Below are 14,477 nucleotides of genomic sequence, written 5' to 3'. Positions count from 1 at the left end.
ACTCATTGATTAAAATCTCCTGGTGAGCGGGTAGGAGTCAGATGCTGTTCTCTCATGTAACTGAGTTTATATCAAGCGGCGCTTTGGTACTGTGTTTGTTTTCTTCTCGTACATACATATGTCATTTTGTGCTTACTGACATTTTTAGAAAGAAGGCAAACAAAAAATATTGTCTTTGATTCTGTAGCAAAAGCATAGTTTTGAAAGCTGAGCTCAAAAATGTGAAACAAGGGGAGTAGGAAGAATGATGAATCCAAGTGCTTCCTGTTTACAAATCGAAGGCAAACTCAGGCAACCTGTAGGCAATACAATCCTACTGCAAACTCTAGCTGGGACGAGCTTAGATGGAACGCCAGGGAAATATATGCTGTAGGAAGGGGACCCCGCTCTTCCAGTCCACTGGAACGGAAAAAACAAAGAAGGAACTCAAGGGCGCCAGGGCTTATATCAATTTATCTTAAAGCAAAACCTTCTGAAAAGGATCAAGTACTGCAGGTAAATGGGGAAGAACTCAATAATAGTGCAGCCATGGTCTGCTTCCTCAGATGCAAATAACAGGGGGAAATCTTCAGGTCCTGTAATTGTCCTATGTGTAGCACGAACACACCTCCTATGTAGATGAACATAGGAAGCTGGCACTGGGTGAAGGGACTATGAAAACTTTGAGGATCCCCACCAGGAAGGGATTAGGAGTTCTATGTGCCTTGGAGAAGGCTCCATAGTGACTGGAAAGTACCATGAGTAGTAGAGATGGGATGAAGAAGCTGCACAACCTGAGAATTAGGATGAAAGAAAACAGCCCAGACCACAGTCTTCGGTATTGAATACTCATGCAAAGCTCTAGCATACGTGATTTAGAAACAAATGAATGGCCATGACAGCCACCAAGGAAAGAAAACAGTGAGACTACAGAAGACAGCATCTGGTTTTACAGAAAGTCTCCTGCTCCTCAGTTCACCAGAGCTATACATTGTAATCCCTCATCTGGGATAAGCAAAGAAAGACTGCAGAACTCTGAATGCCTAAAAGTGTAGGCCAAAGAGATTTCCCCATTGATTACATAAGTACAAAATTCCCACCACATGAAAGACAATACTCTGGGTATGAAGGATACATAACTGAACTAAAAAGGCTAACAATTTTCACAGAGAAACTGAGAGACTATTTGAGGAGGATGAGGTGGGCAAGACAAATACAATCAGAGCACAATATTATGTATGAATATGTATGTCTGTGTGTGAAAATATCATAAAGAAACAGATTGTATATTTATATCAATCTATGTATCAAAAACATTGATTAAAAAACACCCACTTATAGATCTTAGTAGACTAGACCTACATAACACACAGAGGAGGGGAGAGAGAGAGAGACAGAGAGAGAGAGAGAGAGAGAGAGAGAGAGAGAGAGAGAGAGAGCGCAATAGGTGCTAAAATAGGTGCTAAGTGCTAAGTAGGGGACAGAGAAGGGTAAAAATGTGTTGCTTTATAAAGTGAACTTTATAAAGTGACAAAGTTTTCAATGAAAAGGAATGGAAGAGAAAAAGACACAAACATAGAAAATCTTTGTCTAAAAAAATTTTATGATTGCACATGTATTCATAAGTCACAAAAATATAAATGCACCAGATTTTTCAATAAATAGGCCAATAGAGTCAAGAACAATGAAAATAAAGTGAGCTGTATGCTTTTTTTTTTAAAGAAATGCTTTAGCCCTTCCGTTCTGCATCTGCACCCAGAGCTGGGACTAAATCATGTTTGTCTTGGACCTAAAACCTGCCAACAGGGAGTTGGTCTGCCAAAAGTGCTCTCCCTCCAAAGCCCACAGTCCACAGGTGAAACCAAACTTTCTTTCCATTGACTATCCAAAAAGAGACACACTGGGAGTACATAGGACTCAGGAGCCACAGAACAGCCTAGGCCTGAGACAGGACCCTTCTGGTCTCTATCTGAAACCAAAGCTGGGGCTGTTTGGGCCACAGATTTCAGGCCCAAAACCTGTCCTGAGAGAGCTGCTCTTCCAGGAACACTCTCACTCCTAAGATCACAGGCTCACAGGCCCACAAGAGAAACAAACTCCAGTCAGAGACAGCAAAACCAACCAACATCAGAGATAACCAGATGGCAAGAAGCAAGCCCAAGAACCTAAGCAACAGAAACCAAGACTATTTGTCATCATCAAAACCCAGTTCTCCCACCACAGCAAGTACTGGATATCCCAACACACCAGAAAAGCAATATTTACATGTAAAATCACATCTCATGATGATGATAGAGGACTTTAAGGAGGACATAAATAACTCCCTTAAAGAAATACAGGACAACACAGGTAAACAAGTAGAATCCGTTAAAGGGGAAACACAAAAATCCCTTGAAGAATTACAGGAAAACACAGCCAAACAGGGAAAGGAATTGAACAAAACCATCCAGGATCTAAAGATGGAAATAAAAGCAATAAACAAATCACAAAGGGAAACAACCCTGAAGATAGAAAACCTAGGAAAGAGATTAGGAGTCATAGATGCAAGCATCACCAACAGAATACAAGAGATAGAAGAGAGAATCTCAGGGGCAGAAGATACCATAGAAAACATTGACACAACCATCAAATATAATGTAAAATGCAAAAGCTCCTAATCCAAAATATCCAGGAAATCCAAGACACAATGAGAAGACCAAAGCTAATAAAAATAGGTATAAAAGAGAAAGAAGATTCCCAACTTAAACAGCCAGTAAATATCTTGAACAAAATTCTAGGAGAAATCTTCCCTAACCTAAAGAAAAAGATGCCCACAAACATACAAGAAGCCTACAGAACTCCGAACAGATTGGACCAGAAAAGAAATTCCTCCCATCACATAATAGTCAAAACACCAAATATACTAAACAAAGAAAGAATATTAAAAGCAGTAAAGAAAAAAGTCAAGTAACATATGAAGGCAGAACTATCAGAATTACACCAGACTTCTCAACAGAGACTATGAAAAATCATGCAGAGTAAAACCAATATACAGCAAACCAGTAGACAACATCAAACTAAATGAAGAGAAACTTGAGCAATCCCACTAAGATCAGGGATTATACAAGGCAGCCCACCCTCTCCCTACCTATTCAATATAGTGCTTGAAGTCCTAGCCAGAACAATAAGACAACAAAAGGAGGTCAAAGTAATACAAACTGGAAAGGAAGAAGTCAAAATGTAACTATTTGTAGATAATATGATAGTTTACTTAAGTGACTTCAAAAATTCCACCAGAGAACTGCAAAACCTGACTAACAACTTCAGCAAAGTGGCTAGATATAAAATTAACTCAAACAAATCAGTAGCGTTCCTCTACTCAAAGAAAAAACAGGCTGAGAAAGGAATTAGGGAAAACACACCCTTCACAATAGTCACAGATAACAAAAGATACCTCAGTGTGACTCTACCCAAGCAAGTGAGAGGTCCATATGACAAGAACTTCAAGTCACTGAATAGGAAATTAAAGAAGATCTCAGAAGATGGAAAGATCTCCCGTGAGCATGGATTGACAGGATTAAAATTGTAAAAATGGTCATTTTGCCAAAAGCAATCTAGTTTCAATGCAATTCGTATTAAAATTCCAACTCAATTCTTCATAGACTTATCTGCAAATTCATTAGGGATAACAAAAAATACAGGATAGTGAAAACTATTCTCAACAATAAAAGAACTTCTGGGGGAATCACCATCTCTGACCTCAAGCTGCATTACAGAGCAATAGTGGTAAAAACTGTATGGTATTCATACAGAGGCAGGCAGGTAGATGAATGGAATAGAATTGAAGACCCAAAAATGAAGCCACACACCTATGATCACTTGATCTTTGACAAAGGAGTTAAAACTATCCAATGGGAAAAAGAAAGCATTTTCAACTAATGGTGCTAGTTCAGCTGGTGGTCAGCATGGAGAAGAATGCAAATTGACCCATTCTTATCTCCTTGTACAAAGCTCAAGTCCAAGTGGATCAAGAACCTCCACATCAAACTAGATACACTCAAACTAAGAGAAGAATAAGTGGGGAAGAGCCTCAAACACATGGGCACTAGGGAAAATTTTATACTCTAAGATCAAGAATCTACAAATGGAACTTCACAGAATTGCAAAGCTTCTGTAAGGCAAAGGACACTATCATTAGGACAAAATTGCAACCAACAGATTGGGAAAATATCTTTACCAATCCTTCGTATGATAGTGGGCTAATAGCCAATATATACAAAGAACTCAAAGAAGTTATACTCCAGAGAGCCAAATAACCCTATTAAAAATGGGGTACAGAGCTAAACAAAACCTTCTCTGCTGAGGAATAATGACTGGCTGAGAAGTACCTAAAGAAATGTTCAACATCCTTAGTCATCAAGGAAATGCAAATCAAAACAACCCTGAGATTCCACCTCACACCAGTCAGAATGACTAAGATCAAAAAATCAAGTGACAACAGATGCTGGCAAGAATGTGAAGAAAGAGAAAAACTCTTCCATTGTTGATGGTATTGAAAGCTGGTACAACCACTCTGGAAATCAGTCTGGAAATTCCTCAGAAAATTAGACATCGTACTATCTGAGGACCCAGCTATACCTCTCCTGGGCATACACCCAAAAGATGCTTCAACATATAACTAGGACACGTGATCCACTATGTTCATAGCAGCCTTATTTATAGTAGCCAGAAGCTAGAAAGATCTCAGATGTCCTTCAATAGAGGAAGGGATACAGAAAATGTGGTACATTTACACAACAGAATAGTACTCAGCTATTAAAAACAATGAGTTTATGAAATTCTTAGGCAAATGGATAGAACTAGAAACTATCATCCTGAGTGTGGTACCCAGCCACAAAAGAACAGATATGGTATGCACTCACTGATCAGTGGGTATTACCCCAAAAGCTTAGAATACCCAAGATACAATTCACAGATCATATGAAGCTCAAGAAGGAGGAAGACCAAAATGTGGATGTTTCATTCCTTTTTAGAAGGGAGAACAAAATAGTCACGGGAGGAAATACAGGGGCAAAGAGTGGAGCAGAGACTGAAAAAAAGTCATCCAGAGACTGCCCCACCTGAGGATCCATACCATATGCAGCCACCAAAACCAGTCACTATTGCTGATGCCAAAAGTGCTTGCTGACAGGATCCTGATATGGGTATGCCCTGAAAGTTCTGCCACAGCCCTACTCATACAGATAAGGATGGTTGCAGCTAACCATTTGACTGAACAAGGGGACCCCAATGGAGGAGTTAGAGAAAAGACTGGAGGAGATGAAAGGGGTTGTAATCCCATAGGAAGAACAACAATATCAACCAACCAGAACCCACCAGAGCTCCCAGGATCTAAACTACCAACCAATGAGTACACATGGAGGAACTCATGACTCCAGTCACATATATAGCAGAGGATGGCATTGTCTAGCATCGATTGGAGGAAAAGCCGTTGAACCTGTGAAGGCTCATTTCCCCAATGAAGGGGAATGCTAGGGCGTTGAGGTAGGAGTGGGTGATTGGGTTGGGAGCATCCTCATAGAAGTAGGGAGAGGGGGGAGGGGGCATGGGAGAGGAGGGAAAGGGAATAACATTTGAAATGTAAATACATAAAATATTCCAAGAAAAATAAAATTAAGAAAAGACATGCTTTAGGCAGAAGGTCACAAAAATTTGAAAATTAAAAAAAAATGAAATTACTTACTAAAATAGGACTGACAAAACAGACTTTAAACTGAAGGTGACACTAAAGTTAATCATTACTACTTAAAAATTCCACTCACCTATAACATAAAGCCACCCTACTGGGTTTAGAATTAGGCCCCATATCTATGACCATCTTAGAGGAATAATTTAATATTGTTCAACATGTGTTTAGGATACTCTTCAATGAATGGTTCTAAGTGGTTGGCTATCCATGTGAGAAAAGAAAATAAAAAACATGAGTGCCAGCCTCATAGCACCCCAAAAGTCAAATCCTTAAATGAACTGAAGAGATGATTTCCAGGGCAATTATAAGCGTTTCAGATGACAATAGCATAAATATATTTGGCAACAATAAAGAAGGTTTTAAACATAAAAACAACAAACTAAAATACTAGTAAAGATTCTTAAATTCAACTACACTGAAACTAAGAATTTGTACTCTTATATGTGAGTAAATTTTTCTATAATAAAATATTTTTAACATAAAAACTTCTGGCCACGTCTGGTGGCATAGGCCTAAAAATCCCAGCTACTTATAAAGCTAAAGGATTTCAGGGACTACATAGACTGTAAAGTCATTTAAAGTCCAGCCTGGTTAACTTCAAGAAAAACTCTGGTGAGGAGCATTTCCTCAGAGTTAGCACACAGAAGATATGGTTCAAGGAGGCAAATGCTCTACATCAAGAGAGTAGCAAAAGTTGAGAGTGAGTTAGAGTTACCCATGCACCAGGTGATACTAGTTTTGAAGACAGGGAAGACATAAGATCAAAGGGGTCATACAGTATGGCTGAGACCTACTGTTGTTTGGCCAGGAGAAGCCTTTGGTAAAGGTGTAGCCTCAGTTGCAGTGAAATCCTGGATCTTGGACATGACAGGTTTGTGGGATGTCCACTAAAGACATCAGTAAGTATGGAATGGAGCCAGCCTGAGCTTATGAGTCAAGACAAGATGTGTGTGTGTGTGTGTGTGTGTGTGTGTGTGTGTGTGTGTGTCTCAAAGCCAGAAACATGAGACTCCTCAAGCTCCTGAGAGCCCAGAAGAACATGTGTGTATCCCAAATGCTGAACATGGAGTGATAAGATTTGGACTTACAATGCTAGATTTTGGTTTTGCTTAAATATGATTAAAATAACAAGAGTGTAGAACTTGTTTTATTTTTAAAAATAGGTTCCACAATTAAGGAACTTGAGATTTTTTAAAGAGACTGTGGGGTTTTAAAGAGTCAAAATTTTTAAAAAACATGAGACTTAAAAGTTGGGCTATGTTTTACATTGTTATATTAACATGAAAACTCGGGGACAACGGATGAAAGAGTATGGATTAAAATGATATGTTTTTTGTGTCAAGTTGTGTCAAAGTCCCCTGAGAAGGGGACTTTAGAACTAGATTAAGAAACTGCTTAGATCAGATTGTCCTGTGGGCAAGTCTGTGAGGCATTGTCTTAATTGATGATTTACCTAGGAGGGATTAGCCCATTGTGGGTGACACAACCAATATGCAAGTGAGTCTGGGTTACATAAGGAAGTTAGCAGGGAACAGGTCTGTGACTAATCCAACAAGCAATCCAGAAGGCAGCATTTTTCATAGTTATTGACTTGAGTCTTGAGGTTCCTACCTGGAGTTCCTACATAAACTTTTTTCAATGATATAGACAATAATATAAGTCAAGCAATCACTTTCCTCCTCAAGCTGTGTTTGCTCAGAGTGGTTTATCAAAAACAACAGAAACAGACCAAAACAGACCCTGTGTTAAAGTGAAAAGTGAAAAAGGGTTCAAGTGATAAAGCTCAGTAAAAGGGTTATTTCCTAGTTTCAAGTTCTAATACTACAGGGTAAGGAAAGGAAAAAGGAAAGGAAAAGGAAAAGGAGAAGAAAAGGAAAGGAAAGGAAAGGAAAGGAAAGGAAAGGAAAGGAAAGGAAAGGAAAGGAAAGGAAAGGAGAAGAAAAATAAAAGAGAAAAGAAAAGAGAAAGAAGAGAGGAGCTAGAGAGATGACTCAGTAGGAAAGAGCACTGAGTACTTTTTCAGGGGACCTGTGTTTAATTCCCAGCACCCAAATGGTGGCTCACAACTGTCTGTAACTTCAGTTCCAAGAGATCTGACACCCTCTTCTGGCCTCTACAAGTACTGTATTATGTGGTACACAGACACACACTTGGGCAAAATACCCATACACATGAAATAAAATAGTAATTTATAAACAGAAAGAAGAGAATTTCAGTTGACCAAGACACAATAAATATAATAATAATAAATCAGAAATTAAGTGACATAATTTAATTTAGTAAATTAAATGATAAAGGATTCATAGACCATGTACATTCATCTAGAAAAGGGATAAGAATCTGAGAGAAAAGAGATAATGTTGATAAAATAGAGATGAACCATAAGTATCTGTTCAGTTTAATTAATAATCAAAAAATTATTATTAAAACCAAAATAAGGAAACATTTCACATTACTCAGTAAGAACTGAGGGGCTAGACAGTTCTAACTGTGAGTAAGATTGTGATCACGAGTGATTTTACTCACTGCAAAGAGAAGAGAAAGTGACTGTAGGCACTTTGGAAAACAATTTGACACTATCTAATGAAAAGAAGAATGTATGCACCCTACAGTTCAGATGTGCCAGGAGACATATCTAAAATCATTCACAGCAGCTGTCTTAGTTAAAGCTTCTATTGCTGTGAAGAGACACGATGACCACAGAAACGCTTTAGAAGGAAAACATTTCATCGGGGCTGGCTCACAGTTCAGAGGTTTAATTCTTGATCATCACGGTGGGAAGCACAGAGGCGTGCAGGCAGACATGATGCTGGAGAAGAAAGAGTGCCGTTGGGCCTGACTTGAGCATCAGAAACCTAAAATCCCAGCCCCACTGACACACTTCCTCCAGCAAGAACACACATACTCCAAGGCCACAATTCCTAGTAGTGCCTAATGAACCTATGGGGGCCATTTTTATTTGACTCATTATAGTAACATTCCATTAAAAATATTTATTCTAATTATTTTCAGTTATATGTGGTTTGTGTCTCTGCATGTGTAGGTGTCTGAGAAGGTCAGCAGTATAGGATCCTCTGGAGCTGAAGTTACAGATGGTCATTAGTCACCATGTGGGTGTCAGTAATAGAACCTACGTCCACCAGAAGAGCATCAAGTGCTCTCAACTGACAAGCCATCTCTTGAGATGTCACAATATATTCTTTATAGCAGACATTGGTAAACTCTTTATCTGAAGGACAAAACAGCAACTATTTGGCTCTTTGAAGATCATCCAACGTCTTTTTTTTTCTTTTTACTTTTTATTGGTTCTTTGTGAAGTCGCAACATGCACCCTACTCCCACTCATCTTCCTCTCTCTCCATTCCTGCCCTCCACACTCACAACCTTACCTCCAACAGAGAGAAAAAAATCTCATGTGGAAGATGTAGTATGTCACAGTGTGTCCTACAGTATGCCTTTTTGTCCAGGCTTCTTTGCAAATTTTCAGACTTCTTGGTCTGGTGTAAGACCTCTGGCTTCTGTTCCTCTATTAATACTAGAACCTCACTCAGACTCCTCTCAGATATTCTGTTATGGTCATGAAGATTCTGTAGTTTTGGATCTGTAAGACCAGCCCCTTCGTGTACTACAGGAGATCGTCAATGGGGTAGATGTTGGAATGGACCAATTCAAAGCGTTGGATCTTGGCCTGAGAGGCATCTGGTCTGGTCAGTCCACCAGCTCTCCTGCACCCACAACGCAGGGGAAAGCTCTCCTACTTTGCCCTGGCTTGGCCATCCAATACAGCTGCCAGCAAGGGGCAGAGCTATCTCTTCCACTCTCCCTCCCTGGGTCCAGTTCACCCACACCCCTGCAGCCTGGGCCAGCTTGACCAGGCTGCCCAGGAAAAGTGTAGAACCTTCTTTCCTGAGTTTTGCAGCTAGTGCAGGACATGGCCAGTTCTCCCATTCTCAAGATGCTGGGGGCAACTCTCCTATCTGCCATAGGTGGCAAGTGATGAGGGACAGAGGGCAGGAGACATCTCATTCTCTCTTCTTCACCACCGCACAGAAGGCAAGAGTCAATGTTTGCTCTCCTGTGCTTTCCCCTCTGGGCTGGCTCACTTACAATCCCCATGTCTAGAGCCAGCTCTACTGTGCTGCCCAGGAGAGGGGCAGGGTCTGCTCTCCTGAGTGTGCAGCAGATAAGGGACAGGACCAGCTCTCCCATTCACCACAGGTGATGAGAGCAAAAGGGAGGGGAGGGGACTCTCCTTCTCTAATGCCACCACACAGCAGACAAGAAGCAGAGCAGGCTGTCCCATGCTCATGCCCTGGGGCCAGCTCACTCACAACCCCCACATTCAGGGAAAGCTCTACTGTGCAGGCTAAGCAAGGTGCAGGGTCCACTCTCCTGAGCTGAAGTAGGTGAGGGGCAGGGTTACCTACTCCATTCAGATGACCTCGGAGCAGTTCTCTTGTCTTCCATGGGTGGCAGAGGACAAGAGAAGGTGTTCTCTCCCTCATTCATGTCACCACATGGCAAACAAGTGACAGGGCAGCTCTCCAATGCCCATGTCCTCAGAGTCTGCTCAATCATGCTTCTGCCACCAAGGTCAGCTCTACTGTGCTGCCCAGGTAAGATACAGGGCCCACTCTTCCAAGTGCTGCAGCTGGTGAGAGGCAAGGCCAGCTCTTTTGCTCCCATGACCCCAGGACCAGGTCTCCCACTGCCACAGGTGGTGAGGAGGGGCCATGGGGGAAGAGGGTATCTCTCCCTTGTCCATGTCACTGCATGAGAGATGAGTGGAAGGCCAGCTTTCCCATGCTCATACCCTCAGAGCCAGCTCACCACTCAGCTCCCACAGCCAGGCTAGCTCTATTGTGCATCCTGGGTAATATGTGGATCCACTCTCCAGAGTACTATAGCTGGCTATGGGCAGGGACAACTCTCTTGCTCTCAGGACTCCAGGGCCAGCTCTCCAAGGATGCTCAGGAGAGGGTAGAACCAGTACTGCACAACCCTCAGACCTCAACATGTCTCTGATCAGGGCGTGGTGTGAACTGGGCACTAGAAGAACCTACTTGGAACTGAGGGATCTTGGTGGGCATTACCATGAGACAGATGACCCCTGCATGGGACCACAAAGGTGGACATATGAGGAGCAAGCCCAAGATGACCACCAGGGATCCCAGACCAGGGATGTCCATCTGGCCTTTGGTGGTAAGAAAGACCTGCTGCTGCAGGCCACGAACCCAAATGTGACCCCAGATAACATCACCAACTACTCACATCAGGTGTTTCTTACTACCCTCAAGTCTCCAGTTCTGCTTCTCTTCGTTGTGTCCACATTCTCTTTCATTTCTCCACCAATTACTTATTCCTTTTGGTGGCAACATGGGTCTCTGAGTGTCTGAGGTCATCTCAGGAGTGGTCTCAGGAGTACTATGCCCCACCCATGTATTATGGAACCAGACAGGGGTCATCTCAGGTATAGTCTACCCCTCCCCCAGACCTGAGTGGCACTGGTGGTCATCTCGGGCTAGCTTCCTGTCCACGTCCCATGATGCCAAACTGGTGGTCATCTTGGACTTGCTCCTCATCTAGACTGCCCTTGTGGTCCCATGCAGAGGTCATCTGTCTCAGGCTAATGCCCACCAAGGTCCCTCAGTCCTGGGTAGGTTCTTCTAGTGTCCAGCTCACGCCACACCCTGAAAGTCTGTCTAGGCCTGATGGAACTGGACTGGTGGTCATCTCAGGCTCACTTTTTTCAGGGACTGTAAGACCACTAATCATTCAGATGTTCACAGGTCAGAGCACTGAGCATAGGGACAGCCTCTCTCCTCTCTGCCACCTACTGACACACATGTGACACAGCAGCCATACCTACAACACCTCTAGGGGCAGATATCTTCTACACAACAAAACTTGTAATGAATCATGAAATTTGAAGTTATATCCACATATCATTTAAAGATACATTGTTCTTATGTTATGGGCCATAACAACGCATCTGTACTGCTGGCTTGGCTAGACTGAGAATTTCCTAGGAGACACCTCTGGCATGTTCTTAAGGGTGTTTCCCAACAGGTTTAACTAAAGAGGTTACAACTCACTCTGAATGCACATGTCATTTCCTGGCCTGAAATCCATTAATGACATTACCAGAGGATGGGGGAACCAGCTCACGTTGGCATTTATCTGTCGCAGTTGACTGTCTGATAATCTGATGTGACTGGCTGTCTCATGCCCCTGCCTCTGTGCCTTCCCTGAAATGGATGTTGGACAGGATCCTTAAACTATGAGGCAGAATAAGCCCGTCCTCCCTTTAGTTGTTTTCTCGTAGTTTTCACACAGCAAACAGGCAGACCTGGCTCACAGAACACTGTTTTCAAGTCTCTGGTAAACTATGAATTTTTGAAAAAAAAAAAAAGAAACAATAAATTTACCTGCCAACAGACAAAGATCTAAGTAAAATTTGACATAAAAACAATTGGAATTACACAGTGGAGAACATGAATAGATTCACACATCAGCACCAGTAGAATGTCAAAGAGAAACCGTTACTGTGAGAAATATGTCAAGTGTGGATCAGTGAGATGTCCGAGCGGGTCAAGCCTCTGCCTCCGAGCCTGACAACTGAGTGTCATCCTAGGGACTCACGGTGTGGAAGCAGAGATCTGACTTCAGGGAGTTGCCCTCTGACCTTCACATATGCACTATGATTGGTGCACACATGTGCATGCACACACACACACACACACACACACACACACACACACACACACACTTTGTATGAAATGTGTAGTTTGAGACAAAAGTCAAATGTGTTGGAGGGATAAGTTATAGTACATTCTAGGAAATGGGACTCAGATACCCTTTGCCCTGAAGTGTGCCCGTAAAAGAGCTACCTAAGAAATACATCACCCTTCATGTCCTCACCTCAGTCAGTCACTGACAGTGAACAGCGTGTGGTACAAACATCTATTGATTCCAGAGTTTGGCTCCTGAGTTCTTGGTCTGTTCTGTTCCCATGCTGATGGATGCCTGGAAGTCTCACGGTCACACAACCACATACAGAATGTATCCTAGTCAGCAGGCTCTAAAATGGGTGAGTTTGGACTGTTTTATTTTGTGGGTTATACAGAGGCATTGAAGCATAAAGATAAGTCTGAAATGGGTAATAAAAATGCATGTGGGATGATGGATTACTCCATGGGGAAGGGTGGAGACAAAACTTGATGTGTGTTACACCAGAACTCAGGATGGTGGAGTGTTAGAAATGTCTGCCTCAGCTGGAGGAGGGTTCGTGGTTGTACATGTTATGGTTCACTAAGCTGCTCACATATATTTTATGTATTTTTGTATGTGTGATGAATCACCCAACAATGCTTATCAAAAACTTTTTGCATGATTATGGAGTAGTGTGTGAGAATATTTAGTTATGTGTCAAGAGTCGTGGCCACATCCATAGGAAACTACCTGGGAAAAGCAACCTAGTTGAAACTTGGTAAATCCAAGTTTTATTTGGTTGGTTTGGTTTTCTGTTAGTTAGTTAGTTTGTTTGTTTGTTTGTTTGTTTTTCCCTATTCATTCCCATAGATGTCTCTGGACTACTCTGGAATGCTTCAGGCTCTTGTGGGAAAATATTTTTTTTAATTCATGTCAATCAACAGAACTCAACCATCACCACTCAAAGGGAACTCAAAGGGCAGACTTTCCACCTTTCCCTCATCTCTGTGGATATGGTCAGCCCTGTGGCTCCGCCACCTTCTTGCTCCACACTCACAGATGTAATGAATCTACCAAAGGCAAGTCTGCTTTCCTTAATAATCCAGGCCTGTGTGACTCCATTCTGTTCTGATAATATTCTCATTGGAAGTTCAGATATCTATGCTCCACTAACACTGTTTTATGCTCCTACCAACTTCTTCACGTGGGATTATTAGCACTCAGACACCTGGCACTGGATGAAAGCAGCAGTTGGAATCCAACGTGAAACAAAAGTTAAGAGAAAAACTTGATGGTGTCAAGGCAGAATTTCCATTCTTGGCTCATTATTATTTATCAGTAATTGAATTTAAGTTTTAAGAAATGCCATTTTTACCACCAAGAATATTTTCTTTTGAGCCAAGGACATAGCATGAGATGTTCCTAATAATAGTCACTATTGGCCTGGAATGTTCTAAACCTGGTCATGAATTCAACTCTGCTTCAAGAAGGCTGGCCTCAATTTGCCAGAGTATGATCAAGACTTACTTATTTTCATAACTCAACCTAGATGATTATTTTTGCAACCTGTGTATAGAATCCAAGGCCTCATATATGCAAAGTAAGTTGTTCTACTGTGGAAATACACTTATAGTATTAGAGAAAGAGTACATCAATTCTATTGCTAAAGATCTTAGTAAACGAATAAGGAAAGGTCCCATACATTTTTTGTTCTATTTTGTGTATATTTAATAAATAAAACCACCCACACAGATCTCTATATCCTCTCTTAAATGCAAGTTTTGACACTGCTGGAAGCAGAGCTGTAGTTTTTCATTCTTGCTTGGTCCTTCTCTTATGAATTTTAGGAGTTTGATTTGATTCAAGATTACAAGATACAAATTTTAATGTAGTCTATTTAATTAAAATCCATAATGTTATTACCCAAACTCTGTACTCTTAGTTTGGACTGGCTAATCTTTCTAGTATGTAGGAAGATTGGCTACAGGCATTCTTTTCCAGATTATAAATCTTTTCTTCTTGAGGTCATTATGTAATAATCTTTTATTGTCAAGAAAAT

At 41.4% G+C, this 14,477-nt stretch overlaps 1 non-coding gene across 1 annotated transcript; it reads right to left on the bottom strand.

Annotated features, from left to right (window-relative positions):
• Positions 1 to 11,462: 11,462 nt before the first annotated feature.
• LOC120100412 (small nucleolar RNA SNORA17) lies at positions 11,463 to 11,594 on the bottom strand. Its single transcript, XR_015655942.1, has one exon. It is a non-coding gene; the product is annotated as a small nucleolar RNA SNORA17 (small nucleolar RNA).
• Positions 11,595 to 14,477: the final 2,883 nt, after the last annotated feature.

Source organism: Rattus norvegicus, chromosome 1, assembly GCF_021556685.1.
Source record: "Rattus norvegicus strain SHRSP/BbbUtx chromosome 1, alternate assembly SHRSP_T2T, whole genome shotgun sequence".
NCBI lineage: Eukaryota > Metazoa > Chordata > Mammalia > Rodentia > Muridae > Rattus > Rattus norvegicus.
The sequence above is the reverse complement of the archived record's forward strand: the minus strand, read 5'-3'. Positions and strand labels throughout refer to the sequence as shown.